Source organism: Mauremys reevesii, linkage group 12 (genome assembly GCF_016161935.1).
Source record: "Mauremys reevesii isolate NIE-2019 linkage group 12, ASM1616193v1, whole genome shotgun sequence".
In the NCBI taxonomy this organism is placed as follows: domain Eukaryota; kingdom Metazoa; phylum Chordata; order Testudines; family Geoemydidae; genus Mauremys; species Mauremys reevesii.
This window is the reverse complement of record NC_052634.1, coordinates 46,851,764-46,876,907: the sequence shown is the minus strand read 5'-3', so window position 1 is coordinate 46,876,907 and position 25,144 is coordinate 46,851,764. Positions and strand designations below refer to the sequence as shown.

The 25,144-nt window shown below is 53.9% G+C and overlaps 1 protein-coding gene and 5 non-coding genes across 6 annotated transcripts in view; 1 reads left to right on the top strand and 5 right to left on the bottom strand.

The window, feature by feature from the left end:
- The window catches only part of LOC120375572 (zinc finger protein 850-like), a gene marked incomplete at both ends in the record, with an annotated part of 169,196 nt that overhangs the window by 47,311 nt on the left and 96,741 nt on the right, over nt 1-25,144 (bottom strand). The gene's annotated exons all lie outside the window — the stretch shown is intronic.
- Nucleotides 9,443-9,516, top strand: TRNAT-UGU. Its single transcript has one exon. It is a non-coding gene; the product is annotated as a tRNA-Thr (tRNA).
- TRNAK-UUU lies at nt 19,105-19,177 on the bottom strand. Its single transcript has one exon. It is a non-coding gene; the product is annotated as a tRNA-Lys (tRNA).
- On the bottom strand, nt 20,400-20,472 carry TRNAM-CAU. The gene has a single exon. It is a non-coding gene; the product is annotated as a tRNA-Met (tRNA).
- On the bottom strand, nt 23,166-23,237 carry TRNAA-UGC. Its single transcript has one exon. It is a non-coding gene; the product is annotated as a tRNA-Ala (tRNA).
- TRNAE-UUC lies at nt 24,508-24,579 on the bottom strand. The gene has a single exon. It is a non-coding gene; the product is annotated as a tRNA-Glu (tRNA).

The window sequence follows — 25,144 nt, the reverse complement described above, 5'->3', positions numbered from 1 at the left end:
CCTGGGGACCCTAAGCTTCCCCGGGATCACCATATTGATGCTGAACTTAGTGTGGACACCCGATCGGCACAGCCCCCTGCAGCCCAGAACTCCTGAGCTCAAGCGACGCGCCAGCCTCCCCAGGCGCTGGGATCACAGGCACCAGCCACGGGGCCCGGCTTGTTTTGCTGTCTGGCAGCTGGAGCTTTAAACTCTGCTTGTGAGCTCTGTGCCTTGGCCAGATGGAGACAGCCTGGAACTGGGAAATGCTCCTGCTCCCCCCGCCCCCGTCTCATGTCGAGCTGCAGGCGCCGCTGTCCTCTGATGTAAGATCCCGGATGTTTCGGTGCCCCCCATCCCCTGTCCAGGAGCCCAGGTGTCCGGGTACCTCTGCCCCCAATACAGAATCTTGGATGTGTGGGTGTCTGTCCCTCTGCAGAGGATCCCGGAGTGTGGATGCCCTTGTCCCCCCCTACAAGATCCTGAGTGTGTGGGTGCCACTCTCCCCTCCTAGAAGATCTCGGGTGCGTGGGTGGGTGCCCCTGTTCACTCTTACAGCATCCCTGGTGCACGGGGGCCTCCCTCCGTCCCAACTCAGGGGCCCCAGGGTGTGAGCGCTCCCATCCCCCGATACAGGCTGGGGCGGGGGAGGGGTATAACTGGCTCTCCCTGTCCTGCCCAGGCGGTGCTACAGCAGCTGTTCACAGGGGCAGCAACCTCACTGTCAACCTGCAGCTTTAACCTGCTCCAGGGGTGACCCATGCGGGTCGGGAGTGAGGGGCACCAGCAGAGCTGAGAGTCTGGAGGTCAGGACTGGGATAGCAGGGGCTGCGGGTCGGGAGTGAGGGGCACCGTCAGAGCTGGTTGACGCCTAAGGGGCTGCGGGTCGGGAGTGAGGGGCACCAGCAGCGCAGTAACTGGGGAGCTCAGCGAGGAATCGAGGGGGCTGCGGGTCAGGAGTGAGGGGCACCACTACAGCTGGGGGGAACCCAGGGGCACCGGTAGAGCTGAAGGAAGCCCAGGGGTCTGTGGGTCAGGAGTGAGGGGCACCAGCAGAGCTGTGAGTCTGGAGGTCAGGACTGGGATAGTAGGGGCTGCGGGTCGGGAGTGAGGGGCACCGTCAGTGCTGGGGGGAACCAAGGGGCTGCGGGTCGGGAGTGAGGGGCACCAGCAGAGCTGTGGGGCTGGAGGTCAGCACTGGGATACTATCCAGCCTAATGGGAAGCGATGCCCAGCTGAGCCCATGGCCAGTACGTCCTGCTCCACCCACGGCCGGGCTGGGAGCCAGGACTCCTGGTTCTTCTCCCCAGCTGTGGCAGGGCAGTGCAGGCTAGTGGTTAGAGTGGGGGTTGGGAGCCAGGGTATCCGGGTCCCACCGCTGGCTCTGGGAAGGGAGTGGGGGCGAGTCATGGTGCCCCCCCCCCCCCCGGCTTGAAGTGGTTTCCATCCTGTGCAGGGTTTACAGTTTTGTTCACTGGCTCTCAGCACCTCCCACTATACAAATTGTCCCAGTGCCGCTGGGTCTAGTGGTTAGAGCCGGGGAGGCCGGGAGCCAGGCAGGGGCGGTGGGTATAAGGGGCCCGGGGAGGCACCTGGCCCGTGCTCCACCCAGAGGCCCTGCTCCCACTCGTCCTCTCCCCCGCAAGGCCCCATCCTCACTTCGCCCTTCCCCAAGCTCCATCCGGCCACATGGGGCCGTGGGGGGAGAGGCCGGGGGTGCAAACGGCAGAGAGGCAGGTGGGGCCTTGGGGTGGGGCGAAGAGGCACAAGTGGCAGGGCCTCGGGAAGAGACGTGAGAGGTGGGCGGGGTCAGGGAGTGGAACAAAGGGGTCCTGAGGGGGGGCGTGTGGGCGGGGCTGAAGGGGCGTGTGGGTGGGGCTGAAGGGGGAGTGTGGGCGGGGTGGACGGGGCGTGTGGGCGGGGCTTTGGCAGGAGGAGGCTGAGTGGCAGCAGGCCTTGGGGCAGGGCCACAGTCCGGGCCCGCCCAGCCTCCCCAAGTGGAGGAGTCCCAAGCTGCCCATGGAGCCAGGACTCCTGGGTTCTATTCCTGGCTCTCCCACAGACTCCCAATCTGAGCTGGTGCAGGCCATAGCGCCCTCCCTGGTGCCTCAGTTTCCCCCGTGTGAGACGGGTCCCAGTGTGAACGGCTGCAGCGCCGTGGAGAATCTCGTCCCTTCTCCCGGCGGCTCCTTGGTAGCCCTGGGGAAGCAGCCAACTGCTGCAGCCCCTGGCTCCCATCTGGGCAGCCCGGGGTGGGGGTGGGATCTGGGCAATGGGAAGAAGGAATCCCCCCTTCCCCCACCCCACCCCGGGGACATGGGGGGAGGCTGGTGCTGCGGGGGCAGGGAGTCCTGCAGCCCTCGCAGGGGAGAAGGGGCAGGTTCCCGGCTTGGCTGCTGATGGGGGCGGGTGGGGGGCACTGCTGGACTGGGGGCTCCCCCCTGCGGGGTGGAGATGGAGCACGGCCTGCTGGGAGCGGACGTCTCCTCTGGATGGGGGAGGGTGACACTGGCCAAATTGTGGGAGCCCCTGTCCCCCCCCCAGACAAGGGAGGGGCCTCTCAGCCTTGCCGGCTCGTCTCTCTTTCACCAGGATCGGCCCAGCACCTGGCCTGGCCCAGACCCCCCTTCCTCAGCGCCAGCAGCTGCCCATTGTGGGGAGTGGAGCGGCCGGGGGGTGGGGGCCTCTCAAGCCCCCCCCGGGGAGCAGGGCCGGGGCACTGGGGGGCAGAGGCTGCGATGGGGGGAGGTGGGTTGGAGAGATGAGGTGAAGCTGGGACTCAGGGGGGGGACGGGGCAGGCTGCAGGGAGGAAGTGTGGGGGGGCCACCGGAGGGGAGCTGGGGGGCTGGGAAGCTGCGGGAGGACACAGCCGAGGGGGTAGTGGTGACACCGCAGGGGGCTGCTCAAGAGGCAGTGGGCTGGGGGCAGGGCGGGAGCTCGGACAGGGGTGGGGTCAGGCTATTGCGGGTCTCCTGTGACTGGCACCAGACTGCAGGAACCCCGGCCGGCAGCCCCTGCTGGGGTCTGGTCAGTGCAGCCCCCGATGCACCCTGCTGGGGGTCTAGTCACTGCAGCCCCGATGTACCCTGCTGGGGGTCTGGTCACTGCAGCCCCCGATGCACCCTGCTGGGGGCTCTGGTCACTGCAGCCCCGATGCACCCTGCTGGGGCTCTGGTCACTGCAGCTCCCCACTGCACCCTGCTGGGGGCTCTGGTCACTGCAGGCCCCCGATGCACCCTGCTGGGGCTCTGGTCACTGCAGCCCCCGCTGCACACTGCTGGGGCTCTGGTCACTGCAGCCCCGATGCACCCTGCTGGGGCTCTGGTCACTGCAGCCCCCGCTGCACCCTGCTGGGAGCTCTGGACACTGCAGCCCCGATGCACCCTGCTGGGGCTCTGGTCACTGCAGCCCCCATGCACACTGCTGGGGGCTCTGGTCACTGCAGCCCCCAACCTCACACTGGAACTGGGCGGGGGGAGAAGGTTTCTTCTCGCGCTCCCATTGGTCAGGGCTCTGCCTCCTCTTCCTATTGGCTGTCTCGGGAGAAGCGGAGTTTCCGAGAGGGCGTCACGTGGCCTTGAAGCGTTCGCGAGGCGGCTCCGGAGCAGCCCAACCCCCCCCCGAGCTCCCCCTCCCCCCCTGCCGCCCCGCCCCCTCCTCCTCCGCCCCCAACCCCTGAGCTCCCCTCCCCACTGCCGCCCCTCCCCTCCCTGCCCCGCCCCCAACCCCTGAGCTCCCCTCCCCACTGCCGCCCATCCCCTCTCTGCCCCCGCCCCAACACCCCCTGAGCTCCCCTCCCCACTGCAGCCCATCCCCTCTCTGCCCTGACCCCAACCCCCAGCTCCCCTCCCCACTGCCGCCCATCCCCTCTCAGCCCCGCCCCACCACCCCAGAGCTCCCCCCAGTGCCGCCCATCCCCTCCCTGCCCTGCCCCAACCCCCCCCTGAGCTCCGCTCCCCACTGCCGCCCATCCCCTCTCTGACCCCGCCCCACCCCCCTGAGCTCCCCTCCCCACTGCCGCCCATCCCCTCTCTGCCCTGCCCCCAACCCCTCCCGAGCTCCCCCTCCCCACTGCCGCCCTCCCCTCCCTGCCCCGCCCCCAACCCCTGAGCTCCCTCCCCACTGCCACCCATCCCCTCTCTGCCCCGCCCCAACACCCCCGAGCTCCCCTCCCCACTGCAGCCCATCCTCCTCTCTGCCCCGCCCCAACCTCCCCAGGCTCCCCTCCCAGTGCCGCCCATCCCCTCTCTGCCCTGCCCCAAACCCCCTGAGCTGCCCTCCCCGGTGCCGCCCCTCCCCTCTCTGCCCCGCCCCCAACACCCCTCCGAGCTCCCCAATGCAGCCCATCCCCTCTCTGCCCCCGCCCCAACACCCCGCCGAGCTCCCCTCCCCACTGCCGCCCATCCCCTCTCTGCCCCTGCCCCCAACACCCCTCCGAGCTCCCCAATGCAGCCCATCCCCTCTCTGCCCCGCCCCAACACCCCCGAGCTCCCCTCCCCACTGCCGCCCATCCCCTCTCTGCCCCTGCCCCAACACCCTCCGAGCTCTCCCGATGCCCCCATCCCCTCTTCTGCTCCCGCACTCAAACACCCCGAGCTCCTCCCCAGCGCCGCCCATCCCCTCTCTGCCCCTGCCGCAAACACCCCTGAGCTCCCCTCCCCAGTGCCGCCTCCTCTCTGACCCCGCCCCAAACACCCCCAAGCTCCTCCCCAGTGCCGCCCCTCCCCTCTTCTGCCCCCGCCCCAACACCCCGAGCTCCCCTCCCCAGTGCCGCCCATCCCCTCTCTGCCCCCGCTCCTAACACCCCCAGCTCCCTTCCCCAGTGCCGCCCATCCCCTCTTCTGCCCCCACCCCAAACACCCCCGAGCTCCCCTCCTCCAGTGCCGCCCATCCCCTCTCTGCCCCTGCCCCCAACACCCCGAGCTCCTCCCCAGTGCCACCCATCCCCGTCTCTGCCCCGTCCCCTAACACCTCCGAGCTCCCTCCCCAGTGCCGCCCATCCCCTCTTCTGCCCCCACCCCAAACACCCCGAGCTCCCCTCACCCAGTGCCGCCCATCCCCTCTCTGCCCCCGCCCCAACACCTCCCGAGCTCCCTTTCCCAGTGCCTCCCATCCCCTCTTCTGCCCCCGCCCCATCATCCCCCGAGGACCCCTCCCCAGTGCCGCCCATCCCCTCTTCTGCCCCAGCCCCAAACACCCCCGAGGCCCCCTCCCCAGTGCCGCCCATCCCCTCTGCCCCTGCCCCCAAACAACCCCCAGAGCTCCCTCCCCAGTGCCGCCCATCCCCTCTCTCTGCCCCGTGCCCAACCCCCGAGCTCCTCCCCCGATGCCGCCCATCCCCTCTCTGCCCCGCCCGCAACACCCCCAAGCTCCCCTCCCCAGTGCCGCCCATCCCCTCTCTGCCCCGTGCCCAACCCCCAAGCTCCTCCCCCGATGCCACCCATCCCCTCTCTGCCCCGCCCCAACACCCCCAAGCTCCCCTCCCCAGTGCCGCCCATCCCCCTCTCTGCCCCCGCCCCAAACACACCCCGACACTGCTCCTGGTTTTGGGAGGAGAACAGGAGAAAGGACAAAAGAAGCAAGAGACGAAGAGAAAGGAGGGAGGGAGGGATGGATGGAGGAAAAGGTGAAACAAAAAGAACAAACCCTAATGTCCCCAGTGATTTTAAGGGACAAAATCCCAGGTACGGAATAAAATTCTGCCTCCTTAAGCTCGTGTTTTCCATGCCTAGAATTCAACTGTCACCAGATGGATCAGACTGAACAGGTTTCAAACCTCGAGGAGGCTCTTACCTTCTAAACAGGGACGGCTGTTTTCTAGTAAAATCAGGAAAAGGGAAGGAGAAAACTCGAAAGAGGTTCCTCCTGGCGCTCAGGTACCTGAACCCGAATACTCTCTCTGTCCTCAAAGAGAGACCTGGAGAAGGAGACTTGCTGAAGCAAAGCCACAGGGGTCTCTGAGGTTTCCCTGGCCCCTCACCCCTGTCCTGCCTGGCTGATGTCAGCATCTCTCTGTGAGGTCACCACCTCCCCACCACCTTGGACCAATAGTCTGAGGTCCTGCAAAAGGCCTTTGTGATGTCACTGCCACACCCCTCCCTTGCTGTGCTAATGTCCTGCCCCTGCCCAGGCACTGTGGAGGTTTGAGCTACTCCCTGTGGATCACCCCACTCAAGGAGCGTTCGTTCTAGGCAGCAAGCCGGCTAGACAGGAAAACATCAGACTGCTCCCAGTGCTACACTCAGTTTTTCAGAAATTAGTCGACTTTATGGCCAGAAGAGACCATTAGAGCATCTAATCTGCCCCCCTGCATATCACAGGCCTCCTGTATGACACAAGAGCTACTTTTGGGGCAAACACATTCCAGAAAGGCATCTAGTCTTCATGAAATGACATCAGGAGATGGTGTATCCACCACTTTCCTTGGTAGCTTGTTCCTGTGGTGAATCATCCTGGCTGTTGAATATTTGTGCCTTAGTTGTAATATGAATTTGTCTCTTTTCACCTTCCAGCCACTGGCTCTTGTTATGCCTTTCTCTGCTCGATTCAAGAGCCCTTTAATACCCAATCTATTCTCTCCATGAAGGCCCTTCAACACTTCAATGAAGTCACCTTTCAATCTTCTTTTGATAAGCGAAACAGGTTGAGCTCACTAGAAGGCATTTTTCTCCATCCTTCAGAACATTTATTGGCTCTTTGGTCATCAGACTCCTGAACTGTAGCTGGATGTGGCTCTTGTTCTTCTGCACAACATAGCTCCTGGAGAAGAGGGATCTGCAAATGTACATTCCTATGATACCTTTGTTTAATTGATGAAAACATAAACTAGACAGTTAGAGGATTGGAACTGATTTCAGCTGATGGACAGCTTTGCTAGGTTTTTGTGCATTTGGACAGTGAAATGTTGAGTGTTTACATTCATATCAAGCACCCCTGTATAGTGGAGCTCCTGAACATAATGAAGAATGGAAATGAAAATGTTTTCCTTTTTAAAAAAAAAAGAAAGAAGGTTATAAGAGAACACTGGGGCTTGAATCAAGGATCACTTGATCTACCATCAAGCACTGTACCACTAAGCTATACCCCCATGACCATGGACTCATGATCTCCAAGACTTTGAAGGACAAACCCTGCTTCATCGAGCTCCTTTGCCATTCCCAGACCACAGGTGGTTTTAAAAATGGGGTTTGATTAAACTTCTTAAATATGGCAAACACCACAGCTTGCACACCCACCGATATAGCTTCTCCCACTGACATAGCTGCCACCTCTTGGGGAAGTGGATTAACTGCACCCACATGAAAACTCTCTCCCCTCAGCATAGAGCAGTGGTTCTCAAGCTGTGGGTCAGGACCCCAAAGTGGGTCATAACCCTGTTTTAATGGGGTCACCAAGGCTGGCATTAGACTTGTTGGTGCCTGGGGCTGAAGCCAAAAGTCTGAGCTCCACCACCCAGGGCTGAATCCCTCAAGCTCTGGTTTTGCCCTCCCCCAACTGGATAAGAGGGCACAGTGTGAAATGTTTGGGGACCACTGTTTTAGGATGACGTTCTCAATCACTTCTATGAAGTCCAGTGAAAGCTATTCCTCACCCACCTACCCCTCCATCAGGACCGAGTAGGTATGTTCTGCTGCCCTTCACTCATGCAGGAAGGATAACAACATTTCATTCCACTCAATCCTAAAGTGATTTGTAACCTGTCACCAGCCAAAACTGGTCATTTTGGGGAAGCGGCCCCATCATGCTGCATAGCTAGGCAGAGTAGGTGTGTCTATGCAAACGCGGTCTGTTCCTGAAGTCTTTCCCCCAGCTCCTCACTAGATGTGAAGGGGGAGCTCATTCAGCCTCTGCTTCCACTTAGTATTTAAAAACTCCTTATTGTCCCTAGCTCTGCTGGCCTTAGATTTCTCCTCCTGTCTTTTCCTTGATAGTTCTGATGAGGTGGCTGAGTGGTTAAGGTGATGGACTGCTAGTCCATTGTGCTCTGCACGCGTGGGTACAAATCGCATCCTCATCGGATGCATTTAGTCATTACTCCTCCTTTGTAGACAACCATGTCCCCGTTTGGTATGATGTTGCTTCTTGCAAACAAAAACCTTCTCAGAAACTCAGAACTCTCTTGCTTTAAATAAAACGTCTAAATCCCAGATTTCTTAAAAAAAGAAAAATTCTCTAGTCCTGTATTTCTTAATTTATATCTCAAAAGGTAACATCCTCGTCATCTCCTCCAAACACCCTGGGACCAGCCCAAATTATTAAAATACCCTCAACCCGAGCAAGGCCAGAGCAGTGAACCAGAGCTAGTGTCTAGGCCAAGCTGTTCTGAAGGAGGCAACTCAAACATTTTCTCCCTGCTTCCCTTGGCAAGGTCTGACTGGGGAAAAAAAATTCCCCAAACTGAAAAACCAGTACTAATCTGTTTGGGGACTTTGGTTTGAAAGTATTATTGTTATTATTCTCTTCTGAATCAGTTCAGTTGAGTCTTTGTCCTCCAGGTGTGTTTCCAGCTAAAACCACATTGAGGGTACTGGACCACTGACCTATCAGCTCTTAACACCCAAACTTTCAGTAACTCTTTATCAGTGACTGCGAGTGTAATTTAAACCATAGGTTCATCTAGCTCTGAATCTTGTCTTCTGACAGTAGCCAATACCAGGTGCTCCAAAAGCCAGTCTTTAAGGTACCACCGGGAGTTGAACCCAGGATCTCTTGTTTACAAAACAGGTGCTTTAACCAGCCAAGCCATGGTAACTACTGTTGCTTAAAGCAGCGTGTTTGCTCACACCTGACTCTCTGCCAATCCCCACTGGGCCCTTACAAGTGTTGCTCGTGTTTGGCTTCTGTAAAGCAGAGGAGCAGGTGAAGTTTTGCTCCCAAGGTGTGTGTGCGATTCTTTGGACAGGTCTACACTATGAAATTAGGTTGGTGTAATTACATTACTTAGGCTGGCAATGCAGTTCTATCAACCTAATCCCGGTGTAGATAGCAGCTCAGCTGTCAGAACTTTCTGGAGCTATGAAAGGAGAGAGGTCCGGCCTCTGTAGCAGGAATGCAGGGCAGGCGAGTTCATGGTGGGATACTGGTGGAGACCAGTTATGGTGATATAATGACCAGCAGCATTTACACTGACAATTTGGCACAAAGCTCTAGGCCTCTTGTCGAGGTGGTTTTATTTTGTCGCCAGACGTGGCATTGCAGTGTGTGCACCAGCCAAAAGCTGCTGACCGAGGGAGCGTTGTGTGTTTTTCACACAGCTGAGCAATATAATGATGCTGAAATAACTTTGTAGTGCAGACCTGGCCAAAGAGTCACACACACACACACACACACACACAGAGCTTGCAAGGAAAACCTCACCTGCTCCTCTGCTTTGCAGAATCCAACACAAGCAAAGCTTTTCAGGCCCCAGTGGGGATGGCAGGGAGTCAGGTGTGGGCAGAGAGTGTCCCTGAGCCACAAGCAGGCACCATGGCTTAGCTGGCTAAAACACCTGTCTTGTAAACAGGAGATCCTGGGTTCAACTCCCAGTGGTGCCTTCTTGACTAACTCTTGGGGCAACTGGTATTGGCAGCTGTCAGAGAACTAAATGGGCCTTTGGTCCAGCCCAATATGGTTGTTTCAATTACACTCACAGGCACTGATAATGGAATTACTGAGAGTTAAGAGCTGATAGGTCAGTGGTCCAGCCTGTCACAGATGACCCCCTCCCTCTGGGACAGGGGCAGGTCTGGGCTCTCACACCAAATGGCTCATTGTGGCTGCCAGAACCTGTGGGCAGCTCATTTAGTTTGCACTGAGGGTTGAGTCCTGCTTCATGCACCATGTGTAAGAATGAAAATCCTAAACCGCCCTTTGAAATAACAGATGCAGCAGGACGTGTTATTGTCCCTTCCCCAAAGCAGACAGACCAATGGAGAAATGCTGTCAAGTCCAGGGTAATACTCCCCTGCCAGTTTATCTTTTTTGCTTGCTAAACTCCCTTCCAACCTTGAGGGCTCCCAGAGCCCAATATTCAGCTTGAGCTGAGATGTCTACGGTGCAAATTTACCACCCCATGGCCCTAGCCTGGGAGCCTGCACTGGCACAGGAAAGCCATGAGTGTTTCATTACAGTATGGACATAGCCCCAACCCACTCAGCTTTGGAACCCATGTCCCCTGCCTAGCAAGTGCTATTGAACTGAGGATGAGTCCCTCAATCGGGGTCTGCCAAGCACAGTTGTGCTGCCCTTGGTTCACACAACAAGGATAACAACCCTTTATTTCTCCTGCCCCTATAACATGGAGACTGGGAATCCAACACCAGCCAAAAGTGATCATTTCGGCAAGCAACCCAACCTATTTCCAACATACTGTAAAATCCACATGCAGACTCATACACGAAACCTTGCAAGAAAATCTTCCTGAGGGGGCCTGAAGCACCTGCTGCTGGAGGGAAGGAGGGAGCTGTGGGTTGGGATTGAGGAGCAGCGTGAGGAGGGGGGGGCCTGTGGATTGGGATTGAGGGGCACCGGGAATAGGAGGGGGCTGTGGGTTGGGACAGAGGAGAAGGGTGAAGAGGAGCAGGCTCTGGTTGGGAGTGAGGAGCAGTGAGCATAGGAGGGACTGAGGGTTGGGTCTGAGGGGCACTGGGAAAAGAGGGGACATGGATTTAGGCTGAAGAGCATATTCATTTGGGGATCCAGCAGGACAGGGGAAGGCAGCAGGTGATTGTAATTCCTTAGGGATATTCTGTGTCTTTGTCTGTGTGTGTCTGTGCAGGGAAAGAACATGCTCTATGCCCAGAGGCCTTTATTCCTCCAGGCTGCAAGGACAGAGGGGCTGTCAGGAAGTTGCCCCTTCAAACCCACACACAAAAAGGCCCTTCTGAGTAAAGAGAAAATCCTGAAGAGAAAAAGTAACATCAAAGAGGACATGGGAAAGACAGTGTAAGATCTTGGTGAGTAGTTTATCACCTGACCAGGGACTTGAACCCTGGACCTTCAGATTAAAAGTCTGATGCTCTACCAACTGAAAGCAGCAAAGAGTCCTGTGGCACCTTATAAACTAACAGAGGTTTTGAAGTATGAGCTTTCATGGGTGAATCCCCACTTCAGCTAGCCAGGCTCATGAAGAAAAAGAGCAAGTTGGTGCAGAGGAGAAACTAGTAAAGAAAACAAGAAAATATGGGAAACCTGCTGCTCTCTCTGGCCCGGTCAACACTGTGAGTTTATATCGAATTTAGCAGTGTTAAAGGGCATTAACCCTGCACCCGTCCACACAATGAAGCCCTTTATATCGATATAAAGGGCTCTTAATACCAATATCTGTACTCCTCCCCGACGAGGGGAGTAGCGCTGAAATCGGTATTGCCATGTCGGATTAGGGTTAGTGTGGCCGCAATTCGATGGTATTGGCCTCCAGGCGCCATCCCACAGTGCACCATTGTGACTGCTCTGGACAGCAATCTGAACTCGGATGCACTGTAAAATCGGAATAATCCCGTAGTGTAGACATACCCTGTGATTAACAACATTGGTGGCTAATTGAAAGGCTGATGGTTGAAACCCAAGTGAAGATGGAGGTGGTTTTTTTTAGTGATGAGAATCCAGTACATTTTAACAGGCAGAAAAATCTCTTCAACGCTGGTCTAACCTCATTAGGCAAGCATAAGTGACACTTTTGCCAGATGCATTGGTGGTATAGTGGTGAGCATAGCTACTTTCCAAGCTAATTGACCTAGGTTCAATTCCCAGCTAATGCAATGATGTGATGTTTTCTCTGCTGGGAAGTGATTTAATTTCAGTCACATTGTATCAGTTTATCAATGGAATGAGAGAATCCATGTGCTGCAGGTCATTAAACACCCAGTGGAGGAAGAAAGGGGCAGGACTATACAATGAGTTGGTGGAGTTATCCTGATATTACAATGTTTGGTTTATTTTTTAAAAAACTTCCTTTACTTCCATCTCCCTTTTAGACTCAGAGCCTTTAAGGTCAGAAGGGACCAGTGTGATCATCTAGTGCGACCTGCTGCACCTTGCAGGCCAAAAGACCCCACCCACCTACTCCTGTAATAGACCCGGGAGGGGAGGCAGCTCTGTGCACTGCCCCTACCCCAGGCAGCACATGGAGGCCCTCTGCTCCCCTCCCCCCATGGGTGTGCAGAGATGTGCCAACAGCACTAAGGTGGCTCCCTGCCCACTCTGCCTCCGTCCCTCCGTGCCACTCTCAGAAATGGCCGGCATGTCCCAGCATCCCCTGGGGTGGGGGAGTGTCTCCATTCACTGCCTCTGCCCTGAGTACCAACTCCGCAGCACCCATTGGCCAGGAACTGCAGCCAATGGGAGCTCTGGGGGCAGCGCCTGCAGGCAGCGGCGCACGGAGACTCCCTGGCCCTGCCCACCTAGGAGCTGCTGCCGCAGGGTTGTGTGTACGGGTCAATTTGGGAGCTGCAGTGCCCGGGGTAAGCGCCACCCCTCCTGAACCCCAACCCCCTCCCCCAGGGCAGAGCCAGCACCCCGCACCCAAATTTCCTCCCAGAGCTTTGCTTGTCTTCCTTTCACCCAGAACCATCCTTCTCCTGGGCTGCAAGTAGCCACCCCTGGGAAGCCAAGAGGCAGGCACAGGATTCTGCCTCCCAGCAGCCAACCGCACCTCCCCAGGCTTTGCAGAACGACTGGTGGTGCTCTACTAACCCCACTTAGCCGCACTGAGGCGCTTAGCTTCTGCCCTGCCTTCCTCAGCTCGACTTTCCTCTTTTGCCCCATCCCTGCCTCACTCCCTCCTTTGGCAAGTCACACAAAGGAGGCCAGCAGCAAGAGCCGGCCACCATAGGCCAACCTCCAAGGGCAGAGGAGACCAAGCCACAAGGCTTCAAAAGGTGACAGGCCAAGATCCTCTAGCTTTCCCCTGCTGATGCCAAGGCTTTTTCTCAGCTCATTTCACCACCCTCTGTCCTGCAGGGGTTGAGTTTATCACAGGTGTTACCCAAAATTGGGCCAACTAGTAAGTGTAAGGAGGACAAATGACCCACCAGAGTTTGGCAGAAAGCAGCACATTTGTTATACTGACAGCTAAGCTCAAAATAAGCGGGGGCAGGGGGTGTCACACTCGCACTCGCATACTCACACTCCCAGGACGGGCACAGCACTGGAGATGTCAGGATTCTGCAAGGTAAGTGTCCCACAGCGCAGCTATGGATGGTGCAATGAAGGTAAGTCTCCCTGAGGCACAGTGAAATGCAACGCTGTGAACCACTGGCCAGGCGGTCCGGGCGAAGGGCATTCACTGGAGGTACAAGCTTGTGAGTGCTCTCCTGAGCACAGGGTCCCTTCCCCTTTTAAGGGCCTGCACCTCATGGCCTGCGACCAGAGATGACTTGGTTGCATCTGGTTGGTCACACTCCACCTTGGGCCGTGTCCATGCTCTGGGTGTCTGATCGCTGCCTAATCAGAGTCCCAGACACCTTGTCTACCTGGGAGCTCTTCTGCTCTTCAACCAGCCCATTCATCCCACAAGCATTCCAGGGGGGAACGGGAGGGGAAAAGCCACTTCACAGGCATTCAGAGAGGGAGTGGAGACAAAAGTGGGAGCAGGGGAAGTATAACAGACCTTTTGAGCAAAGAAATCACTGCTGCTCCTACAACAGCAGGGACAGGCCAGTAGGAGCTGGGAAAGTTAAACCATCACGTTTCTGCCTGGTTTCAGGCTAGGGACCTTTTGCATGTTAGGCAAACATGATAACCACTACACTACAGAAACTCTGTTGTGGTGCTCTGCCCCTCCCTTCATAAGAACATAAGAATGGCCATACTGGGTCAGACCAAAGGTCCATCCAACCCCGCATCCTATCTGCCAACAGTGGCCAATGCCAGGTGCCCCAGAGGGACCGAACCTAACAGGTAATGACCAAATGATCTCTCTCCTGCCATCCATCTCCACCCTCTGACAAACAGAGGCTAGGGACACCATTCCTTACCCAGCCTGGCTAATAGCCATTCATGGAGTTAACCTCCATTAATTTATCTGCAAAAAGAACAGGAGTACTTGTGGCACCTTAGAGACCAACAAATTTATTTGAGCATAAGCTTTCGTGGGCTAAAACCCACTTCATCGGATGCATGCAGTGGAAAATACAGCAGGAAGATATATATATATACACACACAGAGAACACGAAAAAATGGGTGTTGCCATACACACTATAATGAGAGTGGGCAGTTAAGGTGAGCTATTATCAGCAGGAGAAAAAAACCTTTTGTAGTGATAATCGGGACGGCCATTTCCAACAGTTGACAGGAAGGTGTGAGTAACAGTAGGGGGACAAATAAACACGGAGAAATAGTTTGACTTTGTGTAATGACCCATCCACTCCCAGTCTTTATTCAGGCCTAATTTAATGGTGTCCAGTTTGCAAATTAATTCCAATTCAGCATCTCTCGTGGGAGTCTGTTATTGAAGGTTTTTTGTTGTAATATTGCGAATTTAGGTCTGTTATCAAGTGACCAGGGAGATTGAAGTGTTCTCCAACTGGTTTTTGAATGTTATAATTCTTGATGTCTGATTTGTGTCCATTTATTCTTTTATGTAGAGACTGTCTGGTTTGGCCAATGTACATGGCAGAGGGGCATTGCTGGCACATGATGGAATATATCACATTGGTAGATGTGCAGGTGAACGAGCCTCTGATGGCGTGGCTGATGTGATTAGGTCCTATGATGGTGTCCCCTGAATAGATATGTGGACAGAGTTGGCAACGGGCTTTGTTGCAAGGATAGGTTCCTGGGTTAGTGTTTTTGTTGTGTGGTTGCTGGTAAGTATTTGCTTCAGGTTGGGGGCTGTCTGTAAGCAAGGACTGGCCTGTCTCCCAAGATCTGGGAGAGTGAGGGATTGTCCTTCAGGATAGGTAGTAGATCCTTGATGATGCGCTGGAGAGGTTTTAGTTGGGTGCTGAAGGTGACGGCTAGTGGGGTTCTGTTACTTTCTTTGTTGGGCCTGTCCTGTAGTAGGTGACTTCTGGGTACTCTTCTGGCTCTGTCAATCTGTTTCTTCACTTCAGCAGGTGGGTATTGTAGTTAAGAACACTTGATAGAGATCTTGTAGGTGTTTGTCTCTGTTTGAGGGGTTGGAGTAAATGCGGTTGTATCTTAGAGCTTGGCTGTAGACAATGGATCGTGTGGACTGGTCTGGATGGAAGCTGGAGGCATGTAGGTAAGTATAGCGGTCAGTAGGTTTCCAGTATAGGGTGGTGTTTATGTGACCATCGCTTACTAGCACTGTAGTGTCCAGGAAGTGGATCTCTGGTGTGGACTGGTCCAGGCTGAGGTTGATGGTGGGATGGAAATTGTTGAACTCATGGTGGAATTCCTCAAGGGCTTCTTTTCCATGGGTCCAGATGATGAAGATGTCATCAGTGTAGGGCAAGTAGAGTAGGGCGTTAGGGGACGAGAGCTGAGGAAGCGTTGTTCTAAGTCAGCCATAAAAACGTTGGCATACTGTGGGGCCATGTGAGTACCCATAGCAGTGCCGCTGACTTGAAAGTATACATTGTCCCCAAATGTGAAATAGTTGTGGGTGAGGACAAAGTCACAAAGTTCAGCCACCAGGTTTGCCATGACATTATCGGGGATACTGTTCCTGACGGCTTGTAGTCCATCTTTGTGTGGAATGTTGGTGTAGAGGGCTTCTCCCTCCATAGGGGCCAGGATGGTGTTTTCTGGAAGATCACCAATGGATTGTAGTTTCCTCAGGAAGTCAGTGGTGTCTCAAAGATAGCTGGGAGTGCTGGTAGAGTAGGGCCTGAGGAGGGAGTCTACATAGCCAAACAATCCTGCTGTCAGGGTGCCAATGCCTGAGATGATGGGGCATCCAGGATTTCCAGGTTTATGGATTTTGGGTAGCAGATAGAATAACCCTGGTCGAGGTTCTAGGGGTGTCTGTGCAGATTTGTTCCTGTGCTTTTTCAGGGAGTTTCTTGAGCAGATGGTGTCATTTCTTTTGGTAACTCTCAGTGGGATCAGAGGGTAATGGCTTGTAGAATGTGGTGTTTGAGAGGTGCCTAGGTACCTCTCGCTCATATTCCGACCTATTCATGATGACGACAGCACCTCCTTTGTCAGCCTTTTTTATTATGATGTCAGAGCTGTTTCTCAAATACATTTGTTAGTCTGTTAGGTGCCACAAGTACTCCTCATTCTTTTTGCTGATAAAGACTAACATGGCTTCCATTCTGAAACTTACTAATTTATCTAGTTCTCTTTTAAACCCCCTTATAGCACCAGCCTTCACAACCCCATCAGGCAAGGAGTTCCACATGTTGACTGTGTCTGTGTGAAGAACAATTTCCTTGTATTTGTTTTAAACCTGCTGCCTATTAATTTCATTTGGTGGCCCCTAGATCTTATATTATGGGATCAAGTAAGTAACTTTTCCTTATTCACTTTCTCCACACCACTCATGATTTTATAGACCTCTATCATATCCCCCCTTAGTCTTCTCTTTGCCAAGCTGAAAAGGTCTAGTCTCATTAATCTCTCCTCATATGGGACCCGTTCCAAACCCCTAACCATTTTAGTTGCCCTTCTCTGAACCTTTTCTAGTGCCAGTATATCTTTTTTGAAATGAGGAGACCACATCTATATGCAGTATTCAAGATGTGGGTCTACCATGGATTTATATAAAGGCAGTAAGATATTCTCTATCTTATTCTCCTTTTTTTAATGATTCCTAAAATCCTGTTTGCTTTTTTGACTGGCACTGCACACTGCGTGGTCATCTTCAGAGAACTATCCATGATGACTCCAAGATCTCTTTCCTGATTAGTTGTAGCTAAATTAGCCCCCATCATATTGTATGTATAGCTGAGGTTATTTTTTCCAATGTGCATTACTTGACGTTTATCCACATTAAATTTAATTTGCCATTTTGTTGCCCAATCACTTAGTTTTGTGAGATCTCTTTGAAGTTCTTCACAATCTGCTTTGGTTTTAACTATCTTGAGCAGTTTAGTATCATCTGCAAACTTTGCCACCTCCCTGTTTACCCCTTTCTCCAGATCATTTATGAATAAGTTGAATAGGATTAGTCCTAGGACTGACCCTTGGGGAACACCACTAGTGACCCCTCTCCATTCTGAACACACCGATGGGCGAACCTGGAGAGAGAGGTGGCAGCCCTTCGATAGGTCAGCTGGTAGAGCAAAGGACTGGAGCCGGCATTCAGGAAGTCATCCTTACGTCACCCTTCTGACTCCAGCTAGAGGCAGAGCTTCTTTTTCTTCCACTTGCTGAGAAAGAGCAAGAGAAGAAAGAAAGGTCAGGTGGGCCAACTCGGTGCACAAGTCCATGCTGTCTTTTCTTCCTTGGGAGCCCAAAATGAGGAACTCATGGTGGGTAAAGGCACTGCTGTGCTTCCAGAAAACATCCCACCACAGCACACAAAGGGACCAAAAGAGCATGCCAAAGCCTGGGATTGAACTAGGGAACCTCTAGATGTCCAGCGCTGAGCTACTTCAGCATATAAATGGCACTTTTTTGGCCTGCTGCTTCTCTGTCTGGGATGTTTTTGTCAGCCCTGGCACACAAAAAGGGCATCATTGCGAGCACCCACGAAGGCGAGATGAATTTTTTTGCAAATACTTTAAAGCTCCTGTCAGTAAGTTCTGGGGACAGTTTCTCACCATCAGAGGAAGCTCCCTAAAATTAGCCTGTCTCACCCAGTGGTACATTGACCTCTGTTCAGACTGAGCCAAAGGGAGGGGGGCCTCGCTGCTGTGGCCACCGCTGCTGTGAGAGTGGCCACTGTTGCGCATGAAGCCATCCTGGAAGCACCTTCCACCTAGCCACCCACTGAAAATCCTGTAGGGTGTAAGGTGGGAATAGAAGAACACCGGGGGAGGGGGGCTTCCTAATCTCCTCCCCCTTCTGCCATCATCGGCCATTCCATACCTGGTGCTGCACCCTGTGGGGTAAAAAGAAAATACAGCCATATCGGAAGAGTTAGTGGGGTTCTTTGCGGTTGCACCACCATTCCCCTTGGGCCTGACCTGCCCTCCAGCTCAGCCACCCACTGAAAATTGAAACACAAAAAAGTAGAGCCGTAAAAGGCTTCAAGGCCCACCAGACTCAACCCCCCTTCTAATATGGCAGAAAAGCCGCACTTCTCCTGACTAAGTAGGGACGTCCTATTGCCCCACAGGAAGTGGAAGGCCATCGTGTTCGGTCTTAGCAGCATTCGTGGAGCAGGGGGAAACACATGGCTCAGGAAATTCCCCACAGATGGGTCTTGAGCATGACAACCTTGTAGGTAATGACAAGGTCCACTTACGCCACCAGCCAAACCATTCCTCACAGGTCAGCAACCATTTCTCCCAGTTTGCGTTCCCCCACCTCGCCCCCAACTGAACGCTAGAAGGCCCAGCCATCAACCTGCCCACTCTTGCAGCCCTCCTTTTCCGCCCTGACTGATAGGGGGGAGTATTGAGCCTCCCTTCCTTAGGCCCTTCAGCATCCCTGGGGAACACCAAAGCCGCCCAAGTGACTTTGGGCCAGTAGGTCAACCAATAGGGCTGCCTCCTAGGCCAGGCTGCAGCCCAGCTTCAGGACTCAGAGGAAATGGAGCTCGCATCCCTACCTACAGGACTCCAGGCATGGCCAGGCTTCTGGATCAAACATCCCCTCTTGTGCTCAAGTCACAACAGCCAGTGGACAAAAGACAGGCTTTCATGGCCTTTGAGAAAGCAAGATAGAGCCTTGGAAGACCCAGCAGGGTTTGTGGAACAGGGTTTGTCCTCAGATCCCACTGAGACTCCACCTCAGATTGCAGGATTCAAAGCCCCGAGTGCTGCCCTTACACCATGGGACCAATAGGGAACCCCCAGAACTCTGCTGAGCTCTGGTGTGTATGACCCTGTGGGGGCAGCCCTGCATTTGCTCACCAAGTTGGCCTGCAGCAGTTTGCTGCAGCTCCCAGAGGCCTTTCTTAAACCAGACTGTGAAAGGCCAGTGGGCATGTGAGGAAGTTGCCCCTTCAGTCCCAGGCAGTACATGGCCCTTCCTAGTGAAAGGCGAATTCCTGGGGGAAAAGGTGATGTCAAGTAACATCTTGAAGAGATGCCTTCTTTCCTTTTGTGGGGAACTGTTCTCTTTTTACCTGACCAAGGACTTGAACCCTGGACCCTCAGATTAAAAGTCTGATGCTCTACCAACTGAGCTAGCCAGGCTTGCACATAAAAAAGCAAATTCCGTGCAGAAGAGAAACTAGTCATGAAAATGAGGGCAGGAAACAATGCAGAAAACCTGCTACTCTCGCTCTCTTAGCAGTCCTAGCCCCAGCCTGCTCCTCCATCCGGCGCCCTGAGACCTTATTCTTTTTTCAGTTAAATATCAAATCCCTGAGAAAACACAGTTATACAAAGCAAAACGAAATCACAAACAGAAATGTCATTGGAAATACAGAAATAAAAAAGGAAAATGCAATCCCCATCACTTTATCGTGTCGGGGCCATTCCTGTATCGAGAGCACCCGCGAAGGTCCCTGTCTGCTTACAAGAAACCTGGAGGAACTCATACCACAGCCTGAACATGCAACTCAACTGCTCCCAGGTGCTGCAGTAAAACCCTTTCCCTGCTGTGACGTTGCACTCCATGTGATTTTATGAAAATATGCTAATGAGTGTGAATATAAAGTGACTGGACTATGCTTCATGCAAAGGTCTCTTGTAAGGTATCATTACAAAGCTTATAATCTACTGTGTGTGTTCATCCTATTTGTATAAACCGATCATTCCTGTATCTGAAACTAGAAATATGAACTATAACTCTGAGGTCCTGTTGTAATGATGCAAAGTGTGGGCCATTAATAGTGGTTTGGACTCTTGATGGCTCCTATTAACCAGGACAATTGACAGGAGATGGCTCTGTCCTGCACCATCTGTGAGTCAGGCAAGGAAGCATGAAGGCTTGGGGACTCACAGGACATGTGACCATGTCACCTGGTACAGGAATCCATCTTAAACCTGGGGCTCTTCTCCAGAAGAGAGACAAAGAATTCCTGCCTTGTACCAAAGCTGTATAAGGGGGTGGAACTGAACAAACATGGCTGCAGTCATGAGACATCCCCTAGCTACCACCTGAGCTGGAACACGGACTATACGAGGTGAAAAGATTGGACCCAGACATAAAATAAATCTAGTCTGCAAAAGAAGCTTATTGGAAGATCTCTGAGGGTGAGATTTGATCTGTATTGAGTTTCATACTGTATTAGGCTTGGACTTGCATGTTTTTGTTTTATTCTGCTCTGTGAAAAATACAAGGTCCATAGAGAAGGAAAAGAAAATGCCCTAGAAAGTGAGAGATGGGTGGGAGGGTGTCTAGAAACCACTCTCCTCTAGTTTCTTTTCTCTGATTTCCTGTAGAAAATCTGAAGCAGGGAGCAAAAGCCATTGCCTTCTCTGAGGCTTGAACTCAGGACCTTCAGATTATGAGACTGACACGCTGCCAACTGCGCTAAGAAGGCTTGGAAAAGTTTTAGGCTCAGTGTATATAGGACCCTCCTACAGCAGTGACTGGGGCAGGGAAGGAGCCAGAGATGTGCTGGAAGAAGCAGGGAGCTCTGGTGACCAGAGACTTTTCGTGGCAGCTTTCACAGCAGCAAAGAAATCAATTCAGGCTGCCAGTGAACAATCTACTGGAACTAATGGCAGCACAGGGGGGATGTTTCCAAGCTATGCACCTACTTCCATATTTTAGAACTTACTCTCCTTTTCCTAGTAGGGCACTTTCCATGCAAATTAAGCAAAGCAAGTTGGGGAAACTACACAGGTAATAAAAACCAGTGCTCCAAATAAGGCTTGAATTCATAATCCCAGCAGTAGCCCCCTCTGCGCTAACCAGTTGCACCAGTGCAGGTGCTTCTCAGGCCTTGGCTACACTTGCAAATTTGCAGCGCTGCAGCAGGGTGTGAAAACACACCCTCTCCAGCGCTGCAAATTGCGGCGCTGCAAAGCGCCAGTGTGGTCAAAGCCCCAGCGCTGGGAGCGCGGCTCCCAGCACTGTATGTTATTCCCCACAGGGAGGTGGAGTACGGACAGCGCTGGGAGAGCTTTCTCCCAGCGCTGGCGCTTTGACTACACTTAGCGCTTCAAAGCGCTGCCGCGGCAGCGCTTTGAAGTGCAAGTGTAGCCAAAGCCTTAGGCAAAGCTGGGAAGCAGGCAGTTATCAGTCTCTGTGATTCACACCTTTGCCTGGTAATTGAAAGGCTGATGCATCAAACCTAATTCAAGATGCGGCTTTTCAGCCATGAGACTCGAGGACATTTTGACAGAAAGAAAATCTCCTCTGTTTTGGTTTAGCCCCATTTGACTCCTTCTGCCCGTCTTCTCCCCCTCCCTCCAGTCTCTTTCCTTCCCCACTGGGGCCGTGCAGAGAGGAGCCCCAGTCAGTCTCTGTCACAGAGTCTGTATCCCATAAAGGGAGGGAGGGGTTTCTCCAAAACATTGATAATGTGGGGGGAGGGGTGGGCATGGTTAGGGGGAGAAAGGATGGAGAATTAACAGTGGGGCCCAGAGAGATTCCCCCAGATTGGGGAGATCCCCTGCTGCCCCCCATCAGCCAGCTGTGGGAAGAACAACTTGGGATTGCTTGGGGAAGCCACCTTTAAAAACACAAGTGTAACATGCTAGTTACATTTTAATAAGACCAAAGCCTCCTCAATCCCAGGGTCACGATCACTGGAATGATTTTGCCTTGATATTTTACCAGCCGCAGACACAAAGCAAGTCAAATTACAGTTTCCATTCGGAGTCAGTGCACACACAAGAATCCGGAGGCTTTTAATTCCTTAGGTTCTGCTGCCATTTCATTTCTGTCCTGTTCCAAGATTTATCATTGTGCAAAGCAACGTTAGGCCCTTGGGAGTGTCCCCTTCAGTGCTGCCTGCCACCCTTGGGCAATTTAAAAGGGCCCAGGGACCCCCGCCACCACCGCCAGCAGCACAAGGGGACTAAGGCGGTTTCCTGCCCGCCCTCACTCCATGTGGCACGCCACTCCCAGGAGCAGCTGGCATGTCCCTGGTGTGGGGGAGGTCTCCGTGCGCTGCCCCGCCCTGAGTGCCAACTCTGCCAACTGTGGCAATGGGAGCTGCAAGGGTGAAGTCTGCGGGCAGCCATGCACAGAGACACCCCTGGCCCTCCTGCTTAGGGGCTGCTGCCAGAGGAGGGTGCAGGTTGCTTTTGGGAGATGCCCGAGGTAAATGCTGCACCCCTCACCCTCTCCTGCACCCCCAACCCCAACCCAGACCCCACACCTGCACCCAACCTCCCTCCAAGAGCTTGCCCCCTGCACACCCTCCTGCAGCACAACCCCCTGACTGAGCCCAGACCCTGCACCCAAACTCTCCCAGAGCCCAGCCCCTCTCCCTCCCACACCCAAACTCCCTCCCAGAGCCTTAGGCAGGTGTGTGTGGGGGGGTGGGGCAGGACTTGGTCCCATTCTGGGCACCACCAAAAATTGTACAAACCTGCCACCCCTGTCCAGCCCAACCTTCTGCTGACTCACCTCAGCCCACACCCCTGCAGGGTTTGAAGCTTCCATTGCTTAAACTCCAGGACACTGAGGGATTTCAGCTCCCCTTTGCCCAGAGGGAACCTTCACCCCACTCCCAGCCAGGTTCTTGTCCATGGGATCACTGTAGGGAGGCTGGGTCCCGCTGGGTCTTTTCTCTCTCTGTGACAGGCCAGGGTGCAATAACTGGGACATCTGAGCACCCAGGACCTTCTGTGGGGCTGCCATTCCCTTTCCCCTTCTGTGGTCTCATCTGTCATTGACTCCAGCCTTTTTTCTACCCATCGTCAGCACCATCCCAAACCAGCTGCACTCACCTCAAAAAGACAGTGTCCCCTGTTGGGTGTGAATCACTGACCTCTCTCCTCTCTGAGCACTGACTGCCCCTGTGTTTCCTTGCCTCTCAGTCTGTGCAGATGGGACCTTTCCCTCCAGTGCTGGAGGATTCACCCTTCTCATCTACCCTTGTCCCAAGCAGCACAGCGGGTGGGAATCTTAAATGTACCAAGGTGACTTAGGAGCAGAACACCCACCTTCCATGCAATTGGCACTTGCCCCTTACTGAGCAGGATTGAAACTGGTGCAGGGAGACTGGTGAGCCACATCCCAGCTGGGCATGAGCAAAGCACCAGGGTGAAAAAGTGAATTTGGAGATGCCAGGGATTGAAGCCAGGGCCTCATACATGCAAGGCATGTGCTCTACCACTGAGCTACATTCCCACAGGGGTTAGGTGGGCTATGGATTACACTCAGAGCCCTCCTGTTTCCACTGTATCCAGTGACCTATAAGCCGCACGAGAAGCCCATTCCACTCTCTGAGGGCCAGTCCTGCTCTCCTGGAGGTTAATTGTTCATAGGGGTCACTTTGCAGCAGGGCCAGATTCTATGTGTGGGGCAGAGAGAGTTTGTGCCCTGGTCTCAGGGTGCAGAGATACACTCAGCCCTCTCCCCTGCATTGGGTGGGGGGTGCTGCCACCCCGTGCTGCAAGGTCATGGTGGGGGACACTGTGAGCAGCTCAACACCTCACCCTGGTGGCAGAAGTGGGGTGGGGAGCTCCAGGTGTTTCCACCTGCCTGTGAAGTCCAGCTTTCCCCAGCACATTCACTGCGGTGCAATTGGGTCACTGTTTCCATGGCTGAACAGCAAAGAATCACTCCCAGTTTCCCTTCTATCAGCAGCAGGATTAGCCTGTGTCACTGATTAATGAGGTGGATCTTGTGGTAGATTGTTATTCATTCCCCACCTTGACAATTCACACAGTCCCTTTCCTACTCAAATCCCCAGCACCTCGGTGATCCTGGTAGCAGGGGTTGGGTCCTGAGACTTTCAGGGTCCTTTTTCCCCTCCACCTGGAGTGAACTCAGCTTTTCCCCCATCCCAGACAATCCATGAAATAACAACAGGGGCATAAAGGAAGGGGGGAGGGAACATCTCACAGCCAGGGCTGGATGTGCCCAGGGCCCCCTGCTTGTCCATTGTTTCCATGGAATTTGGCCCCCTGCTTTGCACAAGGGACAGAGAAAGATCTTGCTGTTCCTGTGTCGGTGCAAGGAAAATTGTGCTTCCCTAGGAAAGAGAGGCGGGAAATGGACCCATGAGGGGACAATATCCTCAGGATTAAGACCTAAGGACTCAGGCTGAGAACTGATAGAGCTCCACTCATCTTGGATTTAACAAATTGTCTTCCATGGCGCAGGGCCAGATCCAGTGTTTTTGCCACCCCAAGCAGAAAAAAAATAAAAAAAGCTGAAATCAGCAGCAGCTCTACCTCTGCCACTTTTGGCTGCAAGTCCTTCCCTCTGACAGGGACTGAGAGGGCCGAATTGCTGCTGAAGCCTCCCCTTTCCATTGGCTGCCCCAGGCACCTGCTTGCTGCACTGGTGCCTGGAGCCAGCCCTGCCATGGAGACACTGGGAAGATGGGGGAATCAGGAAAATAAAATGGATTTATTTACATTGCAACTGAAGATTTTTTGGTTTAAAGTCACTTTTTCCTGACTGGGGATTGAACCCAGGCCTTGGCAGTGAAAGTGCTAAATCCTAACCACTAGACCACCAGGGAAGCTGATAATAGTGGCTTTCCTCTCACTTATGCTACATGTTCTTAGGCTACTTTCTAGCCACTTTCTGAAACTGCTCCATTGTCCATTCCCTGAGGGGCTAAGAGCAGAGAACCCCTGTGCTCAGGGTCACAACCTCAGCCCAGCCCAAGTCACTGAAACAAACTCAAATGATGCTTCCTCCAGCAGGATCACAGAGACACACAAAAAAACCCCCATGAGGAACAATCCTCCTCTGCCTTCATTTACCCCATCACAACCCTCTCAGCAGCCCGCTCTTGCGGGAAGGACTGAGCTGATAGGAGCTCTGGCACAGAGACCAAGGGAGGGGTGTTGCTCCCCCTGGGTGTGAGCTGATCACATTCTGACTCCGTGTAACGGGGCTCTGAGCTTTGCCATCTTGTGAGTTCTGAGTGCTGAGCCCCCCAGACCCTTCTGCTGGGAGCATGGGGATTGCACAACAGCTGCAAGCCCTTTTCCCGTCTCCTTGTCCTCCTCGGCTTCCCCAGACCTTCCCCATAAATGGTTCTATCAGGCGCTGGAGGGATCTAAGGACCTGCAGGTTTC